This window comes from Crocodylus porosus, unplaced genomic scaffold, assembly GCF_001723895.1.
Source record: "Crocodylus porosus isolate Cpor-Errol unplaced genomic scaffold, CroPor_comp1, whole genome shotgun sequence".
Lineage (NCBI taxonomy): Eukaryota > Metazoa > Chordata > Crocodylia > Crocodylidae > Crocodylus > Crocodylus porosus.
In genome coordinates this window covers 19,287,115-19,299,367 of record NW_017728951.1, presented here as the reverse complement: position 1 = coordinate 19,299,367, position 12,253 = coordinate 19,287,115, and the positions used below count along the sequence as shown (strand labels likewise).

The window sequence follows — 12,253 nt, the reverse complement described above, 5'->3', positions numbered from 1 at the left end:
TGCCCATCCGTGTCATGCCTCTGGTAGGCTGGCTACGGCTGGGGCTGGCTATGGCTGGGGGGGTCGCAGGCAGGGTCCCATGCCCTCCCCTGCGCAAACTCCGCGCTAACTCGAGCGCCTATTTGCGCAGCCTGTTCGCGCGGCTCCAGTCGCGTGGCTCCCTGGGGGGCTGGGAGGGGGCTTGACCCGGCCTGGCTCCACGCAGCCGCCTCCTCCCAGGGAGCAAGGAGTTAACATGTATACTTATATAAGTAATAGGAGACAATATGACAGTCTTACTGGCTTAACTATTATTTTATGGTACATTTAGTGAGTACTCCACATTTAGTGAATATATATCTTTGGGCAGAAAATGGTTACTCTACTCTCTCCCCATCTGAAAAAGGAGGAAATAGAATCTGCTTTACATCCTAAGGAAAAAAAATGTTCAAGTGTAGTTTATTCTATGTAATACTGTCGATCCAAAAAGAGCCTTTGAGTTAATTTCTGGTGTGGTTTTTAAATGATTTCTCCTTGTTTTGAAACAGTGCTGCAGTATTGTTTCACTGTAAAAGGAATCCAAGATAATTCCATCACTCCTCTGAAAGGGAGCTAGTACTTTAGAAAATAAAGCTCTTTGGAAAATAAAGTATTTTGAACAGGACACACTTGCCTAAATCCTCAGTTTGAGTAGTAAAATCTCAGTTCAGTATTCCCCCCGTGTCAGTTATGTGTTGTTGCTATGGAATCGAGCAAATAGGAATAGTTTTGGACTGCCCCGTGAATGGCAGGACTTCCAGGGCTGTATCTGTTCCAAAAACGGCATTCTCCTTGCCTCGTGTGAGAATTTTGCAAAAGGCTTCATGATTTTCTCAGGAAAACAAAGCTGGTAAAATGGCTATTTTATTTTGTAATCATTTCTAAAATTCTCAATTAGCCCTTCACCCTACATAAGTACGATTCAATTAATCCTGAAAACGTCCAACATAAAGCAACACAGTATGTCTGTTTGAGAGAGAAACACTGTTTTTTAAAATAAAATCTATCCCTATTATGTGCCCCTGAGTAGTGATTCCCATCATGTCTCCTTTACTAATGGAGACATGTTTATAAAAGAGCACACAGTATCCTGCTGAAAAAGAAACTTTCAAACCAGGGAGTGTTACAAAAGTTTGGAAACTAAAAGCCCTGTGATGAGAGAGTAAAGTTATATACAAAGATCCTTTGTTTTTAGTGACCAGGCTTGACCTCACATGACTATAAACAATTACAGATATGTAATTTGGCAGTGGAAAGTTTAAATTTCAGCATTATTTCTTTTTCTATATAATATATTTGGAATATTTGACCATGGCAAAGGGCCATGAACTTGACTGATAAGATTGTAGGCAGTAATGGTTCAGCTATCCATTATACCTCCTTTTAAGACAGCTGATTCCTTTTAATCTGTTTCATCTTCCTTATCCTGAAAACAAATACCAAATTAATTAAGACTACAGCAAATTTCTCCTAGATAACATAGTACATTGCATAGCTGAAGGATTTTTTTCCCCTCCCAAATATCATCTTTGTTAATGTAATCTTAAAAGATACAGGTCATTTTAGTCATCAAAGCTATTCCTACCTTTTCCCTTACTTGTTACTCACTTTGCTTAAGCACAAGAAAGACTTTTGTTCTAACAGAAAGCATTACTGGATTAAAACCAGCATTGCAGATAGTACAGAATGATTAACTCTTAAACTTGCAATCACAGCATTGGTCACCCATTAAGTTGTTGGAGCAAAAATATTTACAAAGTCTGAGCTTTCCATAGGAATTTCTTAGCATTCTTGATTCAATGCTGGTCACTGACACCATTTCAGGCAAGTCTTCTTGAGCCAAGTTGTTTATCCTTTGAATGGGAAGATGACCATGACATCAGTTTTGAACACGAGTGGCTGATCAGGCCAATTTGTGCTTTGAACTGTCACTCTATGGCACACTGAGCAAGAGATGCTGCTTTGGGTTGCTTGATCAACAGCGGACATGCTGCTGTTTGTGGTTCTGCTCTGCTTTAGTAGTCCTTCTCTGCTCGTGGACTGTAGCTCCAGTAGGGAGGAGGCTTCGTCCGGTGGAATGATTATGAGCGAGATCTTCTCAGGGCTTCAGGTCAATGTTGAAATGTTTCAGGGCTGACTTGAGGGGGTCATTGAAGCGTTTCTTCTGACCTCCTTTAGCTCACCATAAAGGATCTTCTTTGGCAGTTGCTCATCTGACATCCTGCTGACACGGCCTACCCATCTCAACTGTGATTTCATCAACAGAGCGTGGCTGCTTGGAATACCTGCTTGAGTAAGAACCTCAGTGTTTGTCTTGCCATCTTAGCCTCATCAGTTTCCTCAGACAGCCCATGTGAAAGTGGCCCAGCTTCATAGCATGGCGTTTGTACACTGTCCAGATTTTGCATGCATACATCAGGATCAGCAATGCTTGGTAGGTTGTGTGAAAATACAAGCTTCCCAATCCTCTCTGCTTTTACCCTGTCTGGAGAGACACCCTGCTAAGAACAAAGACAGAGCTTATAAACACTCCATGTAGTTCTTGTCTTTCTTTGTTGAGACCACTTGCAAAGATCTCAGTTGATGCTACTAGTAGTTGTGATCTTTTTTTTTTTTGGTATGAATATGTAGAAAAAAATAGTTAACTGAAACTACCATACAGGCCACTAAATATCTAGGGACAGCAAAGAATCATATTCATAGTTCCCTTTGACATCCAATTGTAAATCAGTTAAAGATTGGTGTATTTATGAGACTTTGGGCATATTATGGGTAAATCTGGTTTTTTTTTTAGTTCACAGACATCCCAAGTTCCAGGAAATGCCTTGTGTTGGACTCCAACTCGCTGCCAAGCCCCCCTGCAGAAGGCACCATAACTGTTTACTCCTCTTTCAGCTGTCTGGCACCTTGGCAGAAAACGTAAAGCTGTCTCTTTTCCTCCAAGGATACTATTATGGAGACTATATGATTAAGAAGCTTAAAAGCTGGAGGCAGTACAGATCATTTTGCAAAAAAATGCACAAGTGAATCACAAATCTGTGATTTTATCAAAATGTGTCATGACTCATCTACCACTGCTTGCAACAGTGCTATGGGAGAGCACAGCTCCTAATTACAGATTGATATTAGACAAGCCATTCATCAGAAATGAAGGTCTTAAAAGGCAGGGCAGTTTTCTTAGTGTCTCTTTAAAGTGGGATTTTAAGGGGGGGTTTTCCCCATTTTTCTTTGTAATGACATCAGAAATCTGTTTGATTTATAAACTGCAAGTTAGAATCTTTTTGTTTGGTTTGCTGGGGAATTTTCTCAAGAAGAGAATGAAAAGATTATTGGAAATATTTGGGGAGAATTAGGAAAAATCTCTGCGTAAGTATAATAATTCTTCCACAGACCATTGCAGCTTTTAAAATCCACATCAATCCAGAATTAGGGCACTATAATCCTAGCATTTTCCAATTGTATATCTCATCCACTATGTTATAAAGGGCATGAGAAATGTCCAAAAGCCAAGAAATGGGGAGATTCAAATTTAATTACCTGTGATACCTATGTACATGTTAACATATACCTGCATTAAATGACCTGACCAATGTGCGATTTTGTAAAAGGTCTACAGAAATAAGAATTCCCATCAATGTTTTTATTTAATCTTTTTTTGTAAATAAACTACTGCAACTATAATTCAAGGATGTCTGGGTTAAATTATTCATAAGTAGCTACAGTTTAACTCCACTTAAATGGAGTTTTTGTCTGTAAATATAAGCAAATATATACTTGTTAATACAAAGTATGAATAATGATGAAGTTTGTTTCTGCATCTACAGACTAAGCCACCAGAAAATCTACATTCATTTTCTCCCTTTGACTTTCTCTTTTCATGTATCTAACTATGCCACTAGTTACATTCCAGGTCTAATATTCAAACTGTCAAGCATTGTTCCTGTGCTCTCTGTTAATCTGTGTTTCCCAAACAAAGGGGTATTCCCCCCCCCCCCCTTTTCTCTCTTGTGTCTCCTGGACCTGAGAAATTTGGAGATTAATACTGTGAAACCTAAGGCTGGACAGGTGACAGTTTTATGGTTCTACATTTCACAAACCTTTAAAGGTCTGTAAGTCTGAGCACTTTCAGTACCAGTTAATCATATACAACCATACCTGGCCAGTTATTACTTTCAGATAATAAAACAACATTACACAGATCCACTTAAGGGCCATATCATTATTAGCACAAACTTTTTTTCTTACATGCAAACCCTAATCCCCTTGCACACTGCAGTTTTTACATCAGAAAGGGATGGCACACTCAGGCTGCAGCAACATGAGAGGGCACAACACGGGGAAGCACAGAGTTAGCACTGAATTTTTCATAGGTCCCTGAGAGCTAAGCTAATACAAGTTCACAAGCTCCTTTCCTTTCCTTACTCAACAATTTTCTCCATTCCTTTAATAAGTCTCCCACTGGCAACAGCAATCCCTCCATTCAAGGATGATCTGTACCATAGCTTATTGATGGGTCTTGAAGTGATTTAAATGCCCAGTCCCTGAGGCACAGATCTGTCCACAGAAGTTGCAGACCTTTCCACAGGGAAAAGCAGGCTGTAGGCTGAAATGTCTCTCCTTCTTCCTCTGCTCTCTCTTCTCTGCTTTGAGGGCAAGTTGCTTTACCTTGAAGCAGGCTGCTGCTTGGTTGAGGTTGTGGTGCTATTGCAGTTGATTAGTATCCAGCTCTTCCAAGCTCTTTAAGTCAGCATCCATTTTCTTAAGGTATTCCTTCAATGTGTCCTTGCTGTATTTCTTCTGGCCATCACGAGATCTTCTGGCCATCACGAGATCTCAGGCTACAACCAAACTGGGAATAGAGCACTTGTTTTGGGTGTTAAAAGTCAGTATGCATCTACGCACAATGTCTGGTTCAGTGTGCTTGAGGATCACTGACTCAGTGCTGGTAGTCTGGTATCAGCAAGAATACTGGCATTTGTACAACAATCTTCCCATTTAATGCAGAGGACTTTCCAGAGGCATCATTGGTGATACCTCTCCAAGCTCTTGAGATGACAAATGGTAGGTCTCCCATGTTTCACATCAGTAGAGGAGAGTGAGGATGATGACTGTGTTGTAAACCTGGATCTTGGTGTCTTTCCAGGGATCACAATCAATGAAAATACACCTGAAGAAAATCCCAGATCCTGAAATGGATCTCCTCATTAATCCTGCAGTGAATCACCTCTGAGAGAGGTAGCTACAGAGGTAAGGGAGGTGCTCATCTACCTCCACAGCCTTTCCTCAATGGGAAGTTGAGGGGGCTGGTCACATTCATGCCCTGAGCAGGCTGATAAAAAACTTTAGTCTTCTTGATGTTGAGAGAGGCCCAAAGTTTGGTAGGCTTTTGTGAGGAGATCCAGCACCGCTGAGAGGTTTTCCTCAATATGTACAAGGATGGCACATTTGTCATTGTATTAAAGGTCAAGGTTGTTTGATTTGAATACTTTGGTCTTTTGAGTTTAAACATCCCAGGCCAAAAAGCCCTCCATCTGTTCAGTAGTCAGTGTTGATTCCACAACAGTGGTGGTCCTTATAAGAATGAGGGTGACGGTCAAAAAAAATGGAAAACAGCATTTGGGGCGATGACATATCCTGACTTGACCCCAGGTCAGATGACAAATGGATCTGGCTCCAATCCACTACAAAGAATAGTCTCAGTCATCTGGTTGCAGAGAAGCCTCAGGACTTTGATGTATTTTCTAAGCCTCTACAGAGAGGAGATAATGCATACGGTTCTTTGTATGATAGAGCCAGGTCTTTTCATGGGATTTTTTATTGGATCAACTGTATAGCTGAGAGAGAGGCTAGATAAACTTTTGGGAGCAAGGCGTCCTTCCTTTAAAGCAGTGGCTTGCAACCTGTGGACCCCTAACATTTTTGGAATGGAGGTACAGACCCCTTTCCCAACTTCTTTCTCAACTACATAGTTGGTCCAATAAAAGATATCACAACCCCCCCACCCCGTTCTCATGCATTTCCTGCACAGAGGGATTCTTCTATTGCAAAGAACTCAGAAAAATCACAGCAGATCAGAAAGTTTTAACACTATGGATTCCTATTTGAAATATCTGGGTATATCTTGTGAATCGTGTTAGCACACCTAACAGTGATAATATCATGTGGCACCCTTGAAAGGATCTCAAGGCACCCCAGGGTGTCATGTCTCCCTAATCGAGAATCACTGATCTAATCTGTCATTCTATCCTGAGGTAGGATCAACTGTACCTAAACTAATCCCAGGAATTAGCACTCCCATAAAACTACATCCAATCCTGTCACCCATGTTAAAGGAAAACTGAATTCAGAGTAATTCAAGGTGCAGAGGAGGGCTAGAATAATCAGGGAAATGGAGAAGAGAAAACACTAGTGGTAGGTCATCATGGCATAATGCAGAGTTGTGCAGAAATATCTGAAGTACCCATTACCCCCCACAAGCTCCAACACCTGCAAATGCACTTACGACATCATTCTGGGGCACCAAACTCATGACTTCCATTTCCAGAATGCTACAGGGCAGCCCCGACAGATGGCACTGGGGCAACTCAGCCTTGCTCTCTTGAAAGCTTTTAAGTGACTTTGTGACATGAATCATAGGTAAGAACAGCTAATGGATCTTAACCGAGTGAGTGCCAAAGGGCAAGGGCTAATACTCCATGCAGCAAGGCACTGAATAAAGTACTACGGCCATCAGGGCCAAACCTAATCTCAATGTCAGGACAACAATGTGCAAAATAATGAATGGAAAAGAGGAAGTAAATGGTGTTCCCTTGCATAAACATCTAGATGGCAATCAGTGGGTCCATGACAAAACCTTCCAAGGCACTTAGAAAAGAAAACAGAACTCATAAAGGATCAGGTATGTTGGAAACATCCACAATTGTATTCCGTAGACATTTAAAAAAAAAAAAAAAGGCTAGAAAGCACATACGTGTCAGGAGCTGCTAAGGACCAGAATCTGGCGTCTCTACTCTGAAGAATCCTCGATTCTGAATATAATCCCTACCAAAGTCAAAGGGAGTCCTTGCAGACTGGTGTAGCCTTTGATGTGAAGGAGGTGAAATCTTGTTCTCAGCTAGGCAGGCTAGGTAGCAATTTCCCTATGGGCAGGGTTTTTTTAATAACTTAATTAAAAAAAAACCCTTAATTTTGCATTGGCAGGTTTCCTTGAACACTCCTCTGAACAGCTGGGATGGGCCACGATGGTGATCTGTAATTGGTATGAGAGAAGATGCTCAACAGAGGTCTGCTTCCTTCAGTGTCTCAGCTCCAAATGCCTTTGAGTTACTCAACAAGCCTCTGCGTTACATCACACGAGGCTCTTGAAAGGTCGTGCATCTTCCATTCCCAGTCAAACTTCAAAACACCAGAGAACAAGCAACCTTTATATAACAGAATTATAAATACTTATAACCAGCCTACAAACTAATCTGACTAACAATGTTGAATTAACCTATCAGGAACCCATCAGGGATTTCAGAACCTGTTCTTGAGAAACAGAAAGTCCATTTTGCCATGTCCTGGGCCTCATCTCTCCTCATCTGCTGTTACTGTTGCCTTCTCGAGGCCTTCTTGAGCAAAAAACAGCCCATGCAATTACCTTTATTCTCTCACTTCTGGAAGCGATGGAAGGTGTTACCAATTCCTCTCCCTGGGGTCGCCGTGGGGCCACTTCTTGGACTAGACAGCCCACCGCTCTTTTTCATCATAAAGAGTCCTTTGTTCTGGTGTCTAACAACAGCATTTGGAAATTATTTCAATTTCAAACCCAATTATGAGGCATCGCATGTAATCAGTCAGGTAGGGAATGAAAAATAAAAGGAAATGAATGAACTGCAAATTTTGTTTCAAGGAGGTCAAGGCTACTTTAGCCACCCATTTACCAGGCAACGCAAGGCAAGGTTATCACTCTGCATACTCATTCCCTTTCGCTGGTCTAACGGGGATCTCTTTAAAACCTTTTCATCTCACGGTTTTACAGGAAGCAGAAAACAGCCTTATTTTGCTATTTAAAAATATGTCCTTCCCACTTTTGTTTCACTGTCTGAGATATACACCTAGTTCAAAGGTTTCTCAGTCCTATCTGCATGTTAGGCCTCAATCCTGCTCATTAAGACCTCTCATGTATTTAATATTAAGCCACTAGGTAACTGTTTGCTCGATTGGACATTAGAGCTGAAGTAGGCTACTTTTTAATGCCTTTGCCATAGCGTGAGTTTTAAGTTATTTTCATGACACCCTTTGACTCACTCTCTCCAACACTGACCTTGCTCCAACATAATTAAAATCTAAGCCTTAGAGAGAGAGTTAACACTGTTGGTGCAGCACAAAACTCAACTGCCTTGTGATCTTCTACTGTATAACCCTTATCTCATCAACTCCTGCAGTTTTGTCCATCCTAAATGAAACTCTTTGGGGTGTAGACTTCTGGCTCCACTGAAGTCAATGGTAAAACATGCATTGACTTCAGCCAAGCTTCTACCTATAGTTCTAGCTGTCTATTCAAATTCCTATAACTCTGGATGATAATAAAACAATGATAATATAAAAATTAGATAAACCACCTGGGACCCATCTTAAATTCACACCTCCGTTAAATTTTAAGCAAAGCATATGTGTAGGTGAGGATTTTAATGACTAAAAAGTGATTCAATTAGTCAAATCCTTTGAAAAACAGTCTGTCGTTATTAGCCGGGCCCTGAGCAAGACAGCTTGTGTAGCTGCAATCTGCATGCCATTATATAATTTACCTTAATAATAAAGAATCTGTTATATAACCGCACAATGAACACAAACAAACAATACATTACACCATCAGACAGCATCTTGAGTCATGGCTGCAAGGACAGGCAAAAAAACAACTTCCAAATATCTTGATATAGAAAGGGATTTTCAGATGCTGTAGTGATAATTTACAGTCCCAAGGCTTTGAGTACTTTCAGAAGCATCAGTTTAATAAAAATGTCTTATCAGAGAAAATACCTAAATGACAAAATGAATAAACCTGTTGGGAAAACATATCTTTATGAAGTCCTTAATTTGCAAATTCTCCTCCATTTAAAGCAGCACATATTTCTCTCTCTCTCTGTCCCTTTGATAAATATCTTCTCTTTTGGATTACAAACCTAGTCTCCCAGACTACAGCATTTTGTTCTAAATGTCAAACAGATACACCAGGATGTGTGTCCTGAATACAGACATCCCAGTCCTACTATCACTTATGTGCTTAACTTCAGTTGGATGATATTTAAAGTTATAAATATGCATTAAAAGTTTGCAGGATCAGGGTTTGGATTACAACTTCTTTGATCCTAATGAGGATACAGAAACTATCTCATTGCTCTGAAATGTTGTTATTTCTTCGATAAAATTTAAGAAATGAATATTGGGTCCAGTGGATATTCCTGAGCTTTTTCATCCTAAATTTAGGCAACATGCTTCAATGCATTCAACTTGAATACTATCTTGCACCAAGCATGGTGCCCAAATTTAGGCACATTAGGCACCTATACACATGCAGCGAGGCAGCTCCGATACACTGTAATTACAGAGTGATGGAGCAAACTCAATTTATCGTGTCTACTGGAATGTGGTAATTACCGCACTCTAACAGACTCCACCATCATGTGTATTAGCGTTCCCACACTGAAAAATAGATGCAGGGGCACTTTAACTAACTCTCATTCGACAAGCTGTAGTTGAAGTGCCCCCGCCACCATTTTTCAGCACAGGGATGCTAATACACATGATGCTCTCGGCACTTTAATTAGAGTGGCTCTCAAAGCTGCTCCAATTAAAGGTGCCCCCCACCTCCCGCCACTCCCAGAGCACATGTATAAATGCCTATTGATTCAATATATAGACCTAAATATGGCCTACTTGTTGGAGATGCCAAACACTCTCATTTTCCATTGACTTTAAATTATCAAAAATTAAAATTGAAATATTAAAAGTGTGTTTCTAATGTTATAAGAAACAAAACTAAGTGTATGTAGAATGGGCTTTTTTTAAGACACCTGCCAGAAAATGTACTCTCTGTTATTTAGAGAGACTGAATTCTCATACACAGTTCAGTTAAGGGCCAGTTTTCAGAGAGATCAGGTAGGTTATATGAGCCCCTGGTTCTTAACCAAGGACTTAATTAACAGTGATATTGGTTTTATGGCTGATTATAACCTACCTGATCCCTGAATTCTCCCCACACATAAAAGGTAAGAAAGACCTCCTCCCTTTTGATAGGTCTTGATTTCCCAGTAATCAGCTTCTTTTCTTCTGCTAATTGTTTGCTAGTTATCCCTGGGAACTTCTTGCCCCCCTACCTCCTTACAACTGGTTTCTTACTATGCTGTGCTGGCTTTCACTGCTCAGACCTGATGAAGAATGGCTTGCTTTCTAAAGCTTATCTATTTCTATCCCAACTAGGCAGTTGGATCAATCCAAGATATCAGCCTAAGAAATCCTTGCCTCTTTAGCAAGGTGTGTGAAACAATGCAGGGTATCATCCCCTTGTCTTCATTTAGGAGTATTACATGAAGGTCCACAGGGAGAGTGGCTGATGCGCAGCATCTGATGAAGAAAGTTTACACTATACATCTCTGAGGGTGCATCGGCATGTGCAATTAATTTGAAGCAGTAAGTTTATTGCTCTCAGGCATTGTATTTGAATGTGCACCCATTTACCCTGCCTTCTGCCTGACTTCAGACTAACATGGCTATTTCATTCTGATCTGAGTGAGCAAAAATAACAGCAGAAAGGGGTAACATGAAATGAAATCCTACAGGCAGGCAGGCTCAGGGTGTAGAAATATACAGAGAGGAGGCTGGTTATCTCAAAACATTTTATCTGTTCAAAGGGAACAGCAGTGCTAGTGGGGGAAAAGCTCTGATTTTTTTCCTTTTTCACATCCTGACAAGACTTAGGCAGTCCAACTTTGCTTCTAGTTTCCTTCACTATTTTTAGAGAGATCTTTTATAACCCATCTTAAAGCCTCTCTCTCACCAAGTCTCAATCTCTGGAAACACTTGAGCCACTAATTTAGCAGCCCCATCCAATCACTGCAAAAGTCAGCCGAAACAAAAAGACAAGCTATATGAATTACCTGAGAACTTGACTCCTTATAACTCACTGATTTTTTCATTTTTTCCTCTCGAGAGAACCCTCCCCCATCCCCTTTCTACTCTGGTCTTTCTTTCTTTTTTTTGGCTATAACAGGCAGATCATGAAATGCCTTGATTGCTGTATTCTCAGGGAATTTATGACATATCTCTATACATGTATCTGGATATATTCACCTACTCTTCAGGCAAGAATGGATGGCTATCAGTTAGAAGCAATTTATTTATTTTCCTCACTCCCAGTCTTAGCATAACTAATGCACTGAAAAAGCCATGTCTTTGGTTTGTTTGCCCACAGCCATAGAAAGAGGAAACAGCTTACCACTGTCATCTGTATCTAAAAAGTTTGATAAAATGACTAATAATCAAAATAGTAATCAAGCTCAGAGATTACAAGGTGCCCTAAGGGTCAGACTTAACTGGATAAACCTTAATTCTTCCACATAATTGTCTTACGAACTAGAAACTTTTCTTGTTAAAGAGCAGAGTTGTTTTATGCCAGTGCTGCTCAACATTCTCGCTCCATGGACTAGGTGGGTGATGTGGGCTGTGACGGGGCTGTCTCAAGGTCAGTCCAATCATTGGCCCACCCACCTGTCTAGAGCAGTCTGCCCATCTGCCTTGCCTGTCATGCTTTTGATGCAACTCGTAAGTTGTTTTTAAGTGGGGGGCTACCCATTTAATGCCCAATGCGAACAGCATAATACATGGCACTGTGTCCCATGCCTTGCAGATGGCATCACTACATGGCTTCAGCCCCATACTGGGCCTAACTATATGCCAGCCTAATGTTCAGACCTAACCTGGATCTCTCCTGCTCACGCGACCCAATCTCTGCCTTTATTCTGGGCTGCAAAACTCACTAGACCTCTTTCCCACTCATCAGTGGCTCACTCTGGGACCTTTGGCCTCACAGGATCTGGCCTCGCCTCTAGACCAGTTGGAACTCCAGGCTCTGGCCATCCTCGCAGAGGGTGTCCTTGCCTTTTGACTGCTCTGGTTCTGGTCCCAGCATGGGCTAGCCAAGGTTTTTCTGGCTAGGTTTTGAGCAGCTAGCCCTCTCCCCAATATGGGCCCACCT

General features: G+C 41.1%; 2 long non-coding RNA genes across 3 annotated transcripts in view; one reads left to right on the top strand and one right to left on the bottom strand.

The window, feature by feature from the left end:
* Positions 1-6,322, bottom strand: part of LOC109324267 — a 10,120-nt gene extending 3,798 nt beyond the window's left edge. Inside the window, exons 1-2 of the long non-coding RNA XR_002104890.1 lie at positions 6,311-6,322; positions 5,957-5,967 (exon numbers count right to left, since the gene is read on the bottom strand). This is a non-coding gene — a long non-coding RNA (uncharacterized LOC109324267). The remainder of the gene's footprint in view (positions 1-5,956; positions 5,968-6,310) is intronic.
* Positions 1-9,077, top strand: part of LOC109324266 — a 13,625-nt gene extending 4,548 nt beyond the window's left edge. Inside the window, exons 2-4 of one of the 2 annotated variants that reach the window (XR_002104889.1) lie at positions 2,914-3,041; positions 5,162-5,265; positions 7,219-9,077. This is a non-coding gene — a long non-coding RNA (uncharacterized LOC109324266). Of the gene's footprint in view, positions 1-800; positions 3,042-5,161; positions 5,266-7,218 lie in introns of those variants that run through there. The other variant, XR_002104888.1, reaches the window with a different exon arrangement.
* Positions 9,078-12,253: the final 3,176 nt, after the last annotated feature.